Source organism: Diorhabda sublineata, chromosome X (assembly GCF_026230105.1).
Source record: "Diorhabda sublineata isolate icDioSubl1.1 chromosome X, icDioSubl1.1, whole genome shotgun sequence".
Classification (NCBI taxonomy): domain Eukaryota; kingdom Metazoa; phylum Arthropoda; class Insecta; order Coleoptera; family Chrysomelidae; genus Diorhabda; species Diorhabda sublineata.
This window is the reverse complement of record NC_079485.1, coordinates 22,482,927-22,495,012: the sequence shown is the minus strand read 5'-3', so window position 1 is coordinate 22,495,012 and position 12,086 is coordinate 22,482,927. Positions and strand designations below refer to the sequence as shown.

Genomic DNA, 12,086 nt, shown 5'->3' with positions numbered 1-12,086 from the left:
TTTTACTCGCAGATGACCTCCCCATGAACTGTCGTACAACTTCTTCGGTACCCCTGCTACTTTCGTTCTCGAAATGACTAGCTGTTTTCTCTTCTTGGATGCATTGTCGTTCTCAAGAATTATTTATAAAAGGCCTGCTTCTAAAACAAAGGAGCCAAATATGCTTTTAGTGTCGGCGAAAATCTTGACATTTCTTGTCAGAATTTTTCAGGTGAGGATCATTCTCCTGATCTTTGATTCTTGTGGGTGACCATTCTTCGTTGACCACCGTAGTTCTTGAAACCACGGCTTCTTTCAGATTCACTGCTGGGCACACTCTGCTGGATGGGGCCGTCCAGATAAGGTGTTGGTTTATCGGTGACCACTTAGTAGGAGACAAAGTTACGATCTTAGATCGGTGCTGCCTGCTTCTAGGCGATTTGTTATAGTTTTAACTCTGATTGGACGTTGTTGTTTGCGGAAGTCCCGGTACGGTTATACGATGTGCGTGCATGCCCTGGCTTATCACAATTCCGAAGTTTGCTCTTTCTCGGCTACTTGTTAACCTTTAAACAAGATCGACGATCTGGTCCAAGTTATCCCCGTCACCTTCTTCTCGGTTTTCGGATGGGTAAATCGAAGCGTCCTCTATATACCGTGGTCGTGCAGGCCATCAATAAATGCCTGGACGCCCAAACATTCCAGCATGTTCTCTGGTACTGATGGATAAACGAATCAGGCAATGTCTCACTTTTATTTTTGAAAAGTTATGTCACGCTTCTATCTTTGGATTTTCAGCTGCGACTATAGAGGTTCAATATATTCATCACCATATCTCATGCTCAACCTCTTCTTTAGCTGTTCGAAGTTATCAGCCTCTTCAAGAGGTATAGTCTGGATCACATATCTCTTCTCAGTGCAATGGTCAAGTTCACTGTAGCGGTTGACTTTTAAACTGTTGGTACAAGATGTCTTACCGTCGAGTGTTGATGTCTTTACTCGTGTAAAACTGCCGTTGTTTGCGGTCTTGAGTAGTGTTTGTGTATTGAAGGATTGTATTTGTTCGATCTTCTCTACTAGAATATCTTTTGTTCTCGAATTTGCAATTTTTCTTCCCAACTCCTTGATTTTCTCATCCATCTGATTTTTCATCGTTGTCATTCCATTCTCGATATCTGATTTAATGGCATTTTGTTTTCCACGTCAGCAGCAATGTTAACTTCTTTATGGTCGAAATCTTCTCATTCATATTAGCAGAAATATCTTTCTTCATAGTTGACATCTTCTCGTCAATATTAACTGAAATATCGTTTTCTGAATTTGAAATACCGTCTTTCATATCAAAATATCAAATTTTGACATACCGTCAAAATATCATCCTTCATTTCAGAAGTCGACGAGATCAAAGTGGAAGCCTCGGCTTTGAATAAATAAGTTTATAAATCTAAGCCGCCACTTTCCAGTGCTACTTTAAATATTTCAACTAATTCGCTCTCCTTTTCGGACGTTTCCAACTCGCGATTCTCCAATTCAACTCTCAGTTCCGTCACTTTCAGGTCACCAAGTTTCTTAGCCATCTTTATGTCATTATTTGATTACAATACTCCACACTTAATACAAATGTAATGTTTTTCATATTTACTTATATTAGTAGGGTAAATTTATAAACATTCTATTTTACACACTCAATTTATATAAAACACAAACTCGTTTATATACAAACTTTGACATCCACTATTTTTCTTGAATATACATTTTTGATATTTTTTGAAGTAATGCATTGTCGTAAGATTGGTAAACCCTCTATATAGATATATATTTTGAATTATATTTCACTGGAAATGTGATGGTGTCTTCTTGAATTACTTAATTTTTGGAAATTTTGATTTTAACGTGAGAATTTTTTTCCCTACTTAAAAATTCATGAAAAGTCATGAATTGAAGGTTAATCATATTGAAGCAATTTAAACTTTAAATGACTTTTTGGCATATCATGATGACATCAGTATTATTTGAATTAACTACTTATTGTACTTATCAACTATTATGTTCTTTATGTCACAAGACAACATATACGTTTTTTGTGGTTGCTTCTTGCGGTGAGGAAGGTTTAATTAAATTTAACATAACAAATAGTGCACCGTCATAGTGGTCGAATTATCTTGAAATAAAATAAACTAAGCAACATCCATTTATTTCCCTTATATTTCATCAATTAATGTTTCGCTTCATCTTTTTATTTTGTATTATAATACACTATTTTTTGTTACTTTGCAATAAACATAGTAAATTGTATACAGAACAATGGTTAAAATTATTTGATCCTTAATAACTGTACTTATATCTTTGATCAAATATTTCTTTCTCAAATTTTCTGACCCGTCGATGAGTTTTTCCAATCTTTATGTTTTAAAAATAACAATATATGCAGTCTGTCCCAATTTAGAGACAATATGTCATCGTTGATTTTGTTGAATAGCACACAGTTTCATGTCTATTTTTTAATTATACTTATTTTTAATAACAAGAAAAATCAAATTTGAGAATGTTATGAATTTATAATTGAACAACTTGTATATAATGTATAAGACCTTATCAATCTAGATATTGAATAAAAAAAGGCAAAGTCAATCGATATGGTTATTTTACAAATGATTGGATGAGGAGAAAAAGCAAGAATTCAAACTGAAGATACGCATCTTTTCAGTGGAAAATATCCTGTCCTGCCACCCATATTACAACATACTATAAGTAGAAGAGAAAGATAATATAGGAAAGACAAGAACGCGAGGAAAATAATTTGTCATCGAAAAACTGCTGTTAGTCAAGGTATTATTTATGAATCTACTACTATCAATTCTCATAAATCCTAATAACTTTACCAGGCATTTACCTAATAATAATAGAGAGAGAGAGCAAAATGTTTATTGTCAAAAAATTGTTACAATTTGTAGACAAAAGCTTGTAAAAACTAAAAAACAAACATAAAAATAAGTAAATAAAGATAAAACAAATACAATTAAATTTCAATAAACACAATAAAACCATAATGAGTAAATAATTTATAAATAATAGTAATAGGTAATAATTAGTAAATAAGTTCATAGCAAAAATCAAAGCAGTATGCAACATATCTAGAATTAAATATTATTATTAGAATAAAAGTCCTTTACAGAGTAAAGAGCACTTTCCAGTAAATTTGGGGAAATGTGATATCGATTTAATTTCAATAGGCAAGTGATTGTGCATTTTTTTGCATTATAAGACATTGAGCCCTTAACTAATCTGAACTTGGAGTAGTTATTAGACAGTTGTCACCACGAATTCAACGGACATAGAATGAATTCGAAAAGCACATAAATTTCATATTTACGAACTTAAAATACTCCAGGAATTACTAGAATTACTGGAAGATGACCCTGATAGAAGATTGCAATTTTGTCAATAAATTATGGATATCTAAACCCGATCACCATTCCAGTATGAGACGAAACTGTCAGTGCAAAACAATATTTAGAATTCCTATAAGAATTAGTGCCGCAACTGGATAATTTGTTTCTAAGTAACCGGTGAATGTTGAGGAGCTTAAAGCACGAATTGGAATTATAATGGTTTCAACTAAGTTATTAGAAATGATCAAAATTACTTTCGATCGCGTTTAGAATATTGTCGAAAGGTTAATGGACAAAATTATGAGCATTCAGTTGATCTAAATAATTAAAAGAAGAAATAGTGACTTATTGATATTTTGTAATTGAGAAGAAATAAAAATTAGATGTTTGCCTGCTATGTATAACTTTACACACTATAGAACTAGCTATCATGTTGACAGTGTTGTCTTTTTAAGGAATCAACTCAAATACAAATCGATTATTTCCAGCATTTTTCGAAGAAAAATTCAGCATTTGAACTATTGAATGTATTACACTTTATAGACTACACATTTGTTTAATATTCCATATAATTATATAATTTATGTTAATCCATTTTTGCATGTAATTTATAATGTAAATGGTAAACTCTGCAACACACTAAATATTACATCACTGTGAATATTGATTTAAACAGAAATTTGTATTTTCCAACGACAAATAATCTAATATAGTGAATATCCATAAAAATATACCAATATACCAGGGTATCGGAAATAATAATCATTTTCTTGTTTATTGGCAATCGTACGGTTATTGATGACAATTTTAAGTTTCTGTTGTATCTACACAAACTTTGGTGGTTTTTATTATTTACTCGTCAAATGCCTTCTGTCGGTAGGATTTACATAGTCACTATATTTCTTGATGATTTCACCGCACTTTCTCTTAGTTACTTATCTCGATTCATTTTTATTCTTCTCCGTTCGGAAAAGTCAAATAAATGTTATTTCCGAAGTGAATCATTGCATACATTAACGAAATATGCATTGGTAATAAAATTTATAACACTTCAGTTAAAAAAATATGTGGTCAGGAATTACAATAATGTCATGAAATTGCTTTTATTGGACTTATCATGTTGGATGATAGGTTCCAGCAAATAGCTCTGGTAGTTTCTGGAAATTATGGTAGGGACATTTTCTTCTTCCCTAAAGAGACAGAATTTCGCAATACAAGACATTTCAGCAAATTAACAAAAAATCCCCAGATAGGCTGAATTGTTACATAACTACAAGTTACTGTAATTGTTGTTTAAATGGGTACTTTTTTTTCTTTTTTACTCAGTGTTCCATTACAGGTATATGTGAAATTAAAAAGAATATTTCTTTGTTTATTAGTTTTATAAGTTTCGTTTCTTCGATTTTCTTTTATATGTAACTAAATTGTTTAGAAATATTCCCTAATGAAATAGTAGAAATTTTCAAGTTATTTTTAATAAATATTTCTGTTTACCTAATATAATTTCGAGATCATTTTATTAGATCTCGTTTTGAATTCGGGGTTTTCTTGATCTTGTAACTGACAGATAAGAAGAAACTGACAAAATTGGCCTTAAGTGGCTTTCATCGAGATTGATTTAAAGTAAGAATTCAAAGGAGAGGGTTAAAGAAACACAAACATGCCTTACAACAACTTAATACATTTTAAATGTATACATAATAATAAGAAGGTAGGGTTATGTAATTATTCTCCATTTGGGCCTGATACAACGTGTGGTTTAACATTTTATTAAGATAATATTTTGGAAATTGTGTCAAATTCCTATCATCCATCTGGGCAATATTCATTATTTTTTTTTGCTTTTACCAAACGTAATTATTTAATTCAAGAAATTCAATCATACGACGAAAAATGTGAGTAAAAGTTTTGTTAGTGTATATTCTATGCGATCGTAACGTTATAGTTCTCATAAATCTCCAAATGCAAAAACGATCTAGTTCATTTATTGTGCAAGTACCTCGAAGTCCTGATTCATTCCCGCTTTAAGTATGAATTATTGACATGTAACATACTGTGACAGAAACCTGAGTTTTAAATTTTCCGTTATTTGCTTCTAAATGGAATTTTCTTCTAATAAAAGCTGCTCTACATGTGCGTTCTAAGGGTCTGTTGAGTTTGAAAAGCCCCCAAATATATCAAGGCGTCATTTTTTAATGCCGCTAGGGCTCTTAACAATAGAAAGAATGAACAAAAAGCTTTCGTATGTCTGATAACGTCCCTCCGTTTACAAATTTGATCGGCATAAGAACATTGGAATTTCTATATTATACTATGATTTGATATAATACTTAAATTCATGAGTTTACTAGTAGTTTCATGATTTAAAAGAAGTTATATTTTCATTTAAAAATAAATATGCTACTCGTATCTATTCTCAAATTCTTAAGATTTCTACGTTCATTGCTTATTTCTAATTAGAACAATTTATTCTATGCCAGTTCATTCATAAAATCGAATTTTATGTTTGCTGACATAAATAAAAAGAAAATACCGTCATACATTGAGCAACGTTTAAATACTCACTAATATTAAACACAAGTGGTATTTTTTCATAACTAATTTACGGTACAAACACAAATTAAAAAAACATTCGATTGAAATAGTGACTGAACATCATAAGGCCTTTAGCGAAGTCCATTCGATTTTTCTAACTTGAAGAAACTACTTTTTATTCACTAAAAGAGGAATGCAGCTTTTATTGAGGAAAAAGCATGTGTATAGAGCCGACAATGGGGGTAAGTTCATAGACTGTCCGTGTCCGGTCTCACCGTCTCTCTCTTTGTATAACCAGACATGTCCATCTAGGGATCAAGGTGATTGTGATTGCTAGCTGCTGGATTCTCTTCTGAACTTTGAAAACGAAGATCTTTTTAGTTTTCTTCGTCTTTCGACTTCGGTCACCGATTACCGATCGATGTCCTTCTTGCAGTTTCGGTTTGTGACAGAGACGGTACCGATTTGTTTTAAATTTTTTGTTGACACCACAATCTAGTGAAATTTCCGCGGGGATAGCAGACGTATTGTTTTTCATATATAACATTTTTATATGAACTATTTGAAATAATTATTCCCGATATACTCGTAGTGTTAACGAGAAATTTTCATTATATTAGAATCAGTTTCCGTACTTGGGTCCGTTATGGTTTACTATAAATGAAATTTTGGGATGATATATATATTGAGTAGTAATTTCTCAACAAAGATTAACTATTTGAACATACATACAGCCGAACGATGCAAATTATATAGAAGATGAGCTTAATAGACTTCAAACGTTATTATGAAAATAATAGCTTATTCATATATTCAGAAAAATATTAATTTTGCCTATAATAGAGATTAAATTGAAGGTAACATATTATCAATTAAAAGTTAAAAACTGTAAAAATTCGAGAATAATATTTCAAAACTTTGATAAACCCAAACGTAACTAGGAAAACCAATAAAGTGTACTCATAGTTTTTTTATACTAATACAATTAACATAAGCCAAACGAATATATGAGAATCATAGTTTTTTTATTTTGTGTTTCTCATATATTCGTTTGGCTTATGTTAATTGTATTAGTATTGTATTGTATTAGTCGCCACGTAAAAGTTAGGGGTACTATATATGCCACAGCAAAAATGAGCTTTTTACTCTAGAAACGCTGTGAATACTCAAAAAGTTTCTAGAGTTTATTTAACTAGGAAAAAAAGGAATAACCGAACTACGTTTATGCTCTATGTGAACTAAAAGGAGACTTGATGTCACATTTTTTTTCAATCGATTTTTTGTGTCAGTGTTGACAACTATTAAACAGGAAATAATTGAATTAACAAGAAAATAGAAATAAAATTTTTCCACATAAAAGTCAATATTTTACAAATTTACAATTTTATCAATAAGTATCGTTTTTCCCCCCTGTAACGAACGACTGTGATTTTAGATTGACAGAGGACGGACATGCCAGTGAATACAACGCACACCGATAAACAAAGTCATTTTTATACGCAGTCTTCGTTTATTCAAAGCTCGAAGATAAATGAATTTTATACTACAATGGGATTGAAGAAGTTGATTTCTTTTAACATGTCAAGATATCTTACTGCAATGTCTCATTGATTGGCCGTTCACCATACGCTTTAAGTCCTACTTACATTCAACCTCGAAAAGTATTGCAATCAATTTGAAGCTTGCTTTGAAGACAAGATAACAAAAGTTAAAATTTAATAGAAATTATTTGACAATAAATTTAAGTTCTATTTGGAGTATAACTTTCCCGATGCCAATGGCAGGATTTTCTTTATCAAATTGAAAATATTTTAAATAATATTTTCATGCATACATACGATATATGTTATTAATAAATCCTGGTTTAGTAAACAAATAAAACATGTTTGTTTGTCAAATTTAGATTTATGAGATATCTCCTTTTAAAGTTGGGATTAATAAGTTAGTTAGGGTAAGAGACTCATTTTTTAAAATGAGTCGATACTTAAGGTTTGAAAAAACATTAAAATCGTTCAGTGAAGATGAAAAATAGATTATTTAGTGTGACGGATGAACCTGGCGACTTTTTACTAAACTAGCTAAATTTGATTCAATAATGCTGAGTTGCAGCTTGAAATGTCCACCGTAGGTTGATTTTCGTATGGTTTCTATGTTTCCTCAAAATATTTGTTGGCATGAAAATTTTTTTCCTCTAGTACACATATCTAAATGGTTAGCAAAAAGCAATTGTTCGCACATATTTTCATTTTTATATGTCAAACATTTCCTAACAACAATTGCCGATTGATACTGACTAGTCCCAACGAGAAAGAGAATCTCTTGGTATGTAATAAAGAACATAAAATGCGACTATTCGTCTGTGAAATGTGTTATTGCCCAAAATAAGTCTTTTTATAATATTATGTGTGGGCATTGTCGAGGTCCTGTGCAATCTTGCTAAAAGGACGCACGAAAAATCATCGACGTATTGTATAGCATTTACTATTGATAAATCCTTTTTAGAGGAATGGATGGATGAAATAAATTGAAGCTTCAAGTAGTCCCTTTGCACCCTAGCTGATTTCTATCACACCTTGGTATCAGTTGCTTTCGGGTACTTTCTTATGGATAAACTTAGGTATTGTCAGTGTTGTACAGATTTTTTTGTTGCTAAATTAGGTTAATTCTGATAAAAAATAAAAGAGGTAGAAAATTGACGTTCTGATCTATTTTGGTCTAAAATAAAAAAAAAATTTGTTAGGTACCAATCATAATAATAGCCTAAGACAAGAGAACTCAATATTCCTAAATTAAGGTGACTTATCTTAAATTATTCCATTATTGTACTATTAATAAGAGAAAGTAAATAAACACTTTGTGAAATCTTTGTCAGTCATTAATTTTATTTAACTATGTGATCACTTAGTAACCGAGATAATAAAATTGAATAGCGATGCTATGAAGTCTCTAAAAATTGAGGAAACTGATAATTTTTCGAGCGTCTCACAATATACCTTTACTTTTAGCAAATTCAGAAAAACCCCATACAATTGAAGAGAATCTAATTTTAGTAACAATTTCAGGGGTCCTTTTGTGTTATTCAAGCCCGCATATGATATTACAAAGAGAAATCCTTTGAATAATAATAACTTTCAGAGACGAATAGTCTAAATAAGTTGCGTCGTGGAAAACATTTTATATAATTTGTTAAAGACAAGTAAAAGTACTTTTTGCTACATATGCCATCTATTATGCACATGTTGAAAATCTATTTATTTTTTATTGGTATTCACACTCCAACAAATAACTGAAAAAACTCTTGCCTTTGGGGATGTGGAAGATGCGTAGAAAATACTTTTATCAAATTTTAGAGGACTATAAGAGCAAATTTTATGTTCGTTTAGAAACAGATTGACAAAATTTCAATAATCCATTAGAATAAGTTATTCATTAGTGGTTTATTGGATTATTATAAAATACTCGATATATAAAATTTATTTGCGGCTTTCACAACTTCTACAAGAGTAATAAAAAGGATTTTGCTTTTATAAATGCCGAAATATACGTTTCAAATCGGTATCCTGTTTAGGATTAAGATGAAGTTAACAGAAAAACTAAATAGAGTACTATAACATTTTTTTAGTTAGATTGCTTACAACTTGTAATTAGAAAATGTTTTGAAGGTAGATATCAAGCAATTCGAATTTTCTTAATGGAATTGGTAATATAACACCTATAAGTCCACTATTTACGACATTAGGTGATCAGGAAAATAAATTCCCGAAGGAAAAGTAATAAAACTTCGTAAAAGTAGGATAAAATGGGTACAATGGGTAGTGAACCAGAGTTAAGGCGCATGGAGGTATACTTAATTATGAAATAAGATGTTCTACTTCAAGTTTCAGTGCTTTGGAAGTTCCCTTGTGTTTATCAGCATCAATAAACAATACAAAGAATAAACTTAACGTAACAAGGCGCGGATTATTGCATATAATCATCTTAATAATTTGTCGTTTCTAAAATGTGAAGTCAATTGTCTAACCAAATTTCTATCCATGTTTTTCTTGCTTCTTACTACACTATAACTATATTCTTTCATAACAGCAATTCCCATCTATTATAACCCATATATTTTTACTATTATATAAGCATATTGGTCGTATTAATTGATAACTTTTTATTACATTTAACATTCCATTACTTTTTCATCGTGCAGAGAAGTTCAAAATTATTGATGAAAAATATGTTTACAACTAGAGTCTAGTACCAGCACAAAATAAATATAAACTAAATGTGAAGCAATAACGGTCTCTAATAGCTTAAAAAGTGGTATATTATTGAAGTATTTTGTAGTTTAACTACAATACATTTAGAGACATGCATGTGTTCTTTTAAGTTTTAATTGTAGATTCACAGTTCATCATCAAATTAATCGATGCATTCCCTCGTTCTGGACGAGTAAAATCTATTCGATAGACACTGTTCATTTTATTATATTATGTAAAATAATGAAATTATAAGAATTATTTCACATCAACCGTACACAAGGAGTTAAACAGGACTCCAGAATTTATACCGTGTTTATAAAGTCATATTTCTCTTAGTAAATTAACCGGTATCTTGTCCTGTTATTGGAATTTCCGTTTCAATAAGAAACTGATCTTTTGTGATATTTGAGATTTACTATAGTCAAAAAAGGTATGAAGAAAAGTGTGGAATGCATAATTGTCTGAGTAAATTCTGATTACAAAGTATATTGAACAGAATTTTATCGTAAGAATTGAACAAATTACTAAATTGCGAATACAATTTGCTTTCAAATAAAATATATTCCGAAGTCAATGCGAGATTTGACTAAAAATGTATAAATAAATCAAAAAGTCAACATGAAATTTTTTTCAATGACCCTTGGTTAACAACGTTTATTCCATCGTTAAATCTATTCAAAAAGTTTTTCTTTTAATAAGGTAGATATCCTTGTATTAACGTTTCAGAACACTCTTATCAAATTCACAGTTTTTCCCTTGGAACGCCCTTTGCTCGCATAAGCGAATAAAATACTGACCATAGCCTTAAGGTCTGATTTTGGTTAACAAGCTTTTTTACAGAGAGGTGACCTTTTCGTATTTAAAATATTGAATTATCTTATAGTCGACTTTCCAGTTCCTTGCAAATTGAAACTAGGTTTTCTCTTGGTTCATCAATAACAAATGTACCTAAATCATTTGTTAAATAAAAAAAGACTATTAAAACGCTTTGCCAGATTTTAAGTTTTTTACTAAACTGTCGAATAATTGATCACCTGTTAGAATTCATGAGTTTGTCTACTTATTCCACATTTTTATCTGCTTGTGATGTCGAAGGACGTCTCGACCGTTTGTCGATATTAACAAATTTCAATATTTTTGGAACTTCTTTAACAATTTATTTCTAATTTGAAATAAACTCAATGTTGATACTGAACTCAAGATACATCTTTTACAATAGTCACTGAAAATACATGTCTATTTGAGACATGTATAGAGGAATAAAATGGGGAATTTTCACCTTATATTTCGTAACCTAACCTACGGTCCATTAAATTTACCCTTAATTCTCTAGCATTAATATAGATTGATCGATAAATAGTTACCTTGGTGTGCAAAGCTTTGCCTGTTTAGTTTAGTGAGCTTTATATTTTCTAATGAAAATAATCCTTTTATATAGAATCAGGTTATTTAGCACTACCTCTTCTGAGTTGGAATTTTTGGAGCCATTGATGATAATTATGCTGAAAACACTGTATACACTACTACTAAACCAACAATTAAGTTGTCGAACACGCGTTTAAAAAACCAAGTTATCGTCCTCATAGACTGAAGGTGAACTGAAGAAAACTGTCTTAAGAAATTGTAGTGGTGTAGTGGCAGAGCAAACTGTGTGTTCAGATTCTCTTCTAACTAGATAACTACATGTAACAAGTACTAATATGTCAAACTAAAAATTCTAATATGGATTCTACGTATCTGAAAATAGACTTACTATTCAATGTTTTGTTGTGGTATGTATGTAGGTAAGGATTAAAATCTCAAGCAAACTGATAAGAAATTTTGGTTTAATCTTATTGTTAATTGTCGTTAACATTGCGTCGTTTCAAGTTGAGACAAAAACTGTGTACTCGCAAAGGACTAACAACCTGTTACAATATAGACAAATTTACAT

At 30.7% G+C, this 12,086-nt stretch overlaps 1 long non-coding RNA gene across 1 annotated transcript in view; it reads right to left on the bottom strand.

The window, feature by feature from the left end:
• LOC130451107 (uncharacterized) overlaps window positions 1-11,690 on the bottom strand; it is a 48,947-nt gene extending 37,257 nt beyond the window's left edge. Inside the window, exon 1 of the long non-coding RNA XR_008910671.1 lies at window positions 11,518-11,690. This is a non-coding gene — a long non-coding RNA (uncharacterized LOC130451107). The remainder of the gene's footprint in view (window positions 1-11,517) is intronic.
• Window positions 11,691-12,086: the final 396 nt, after the last annotated feature.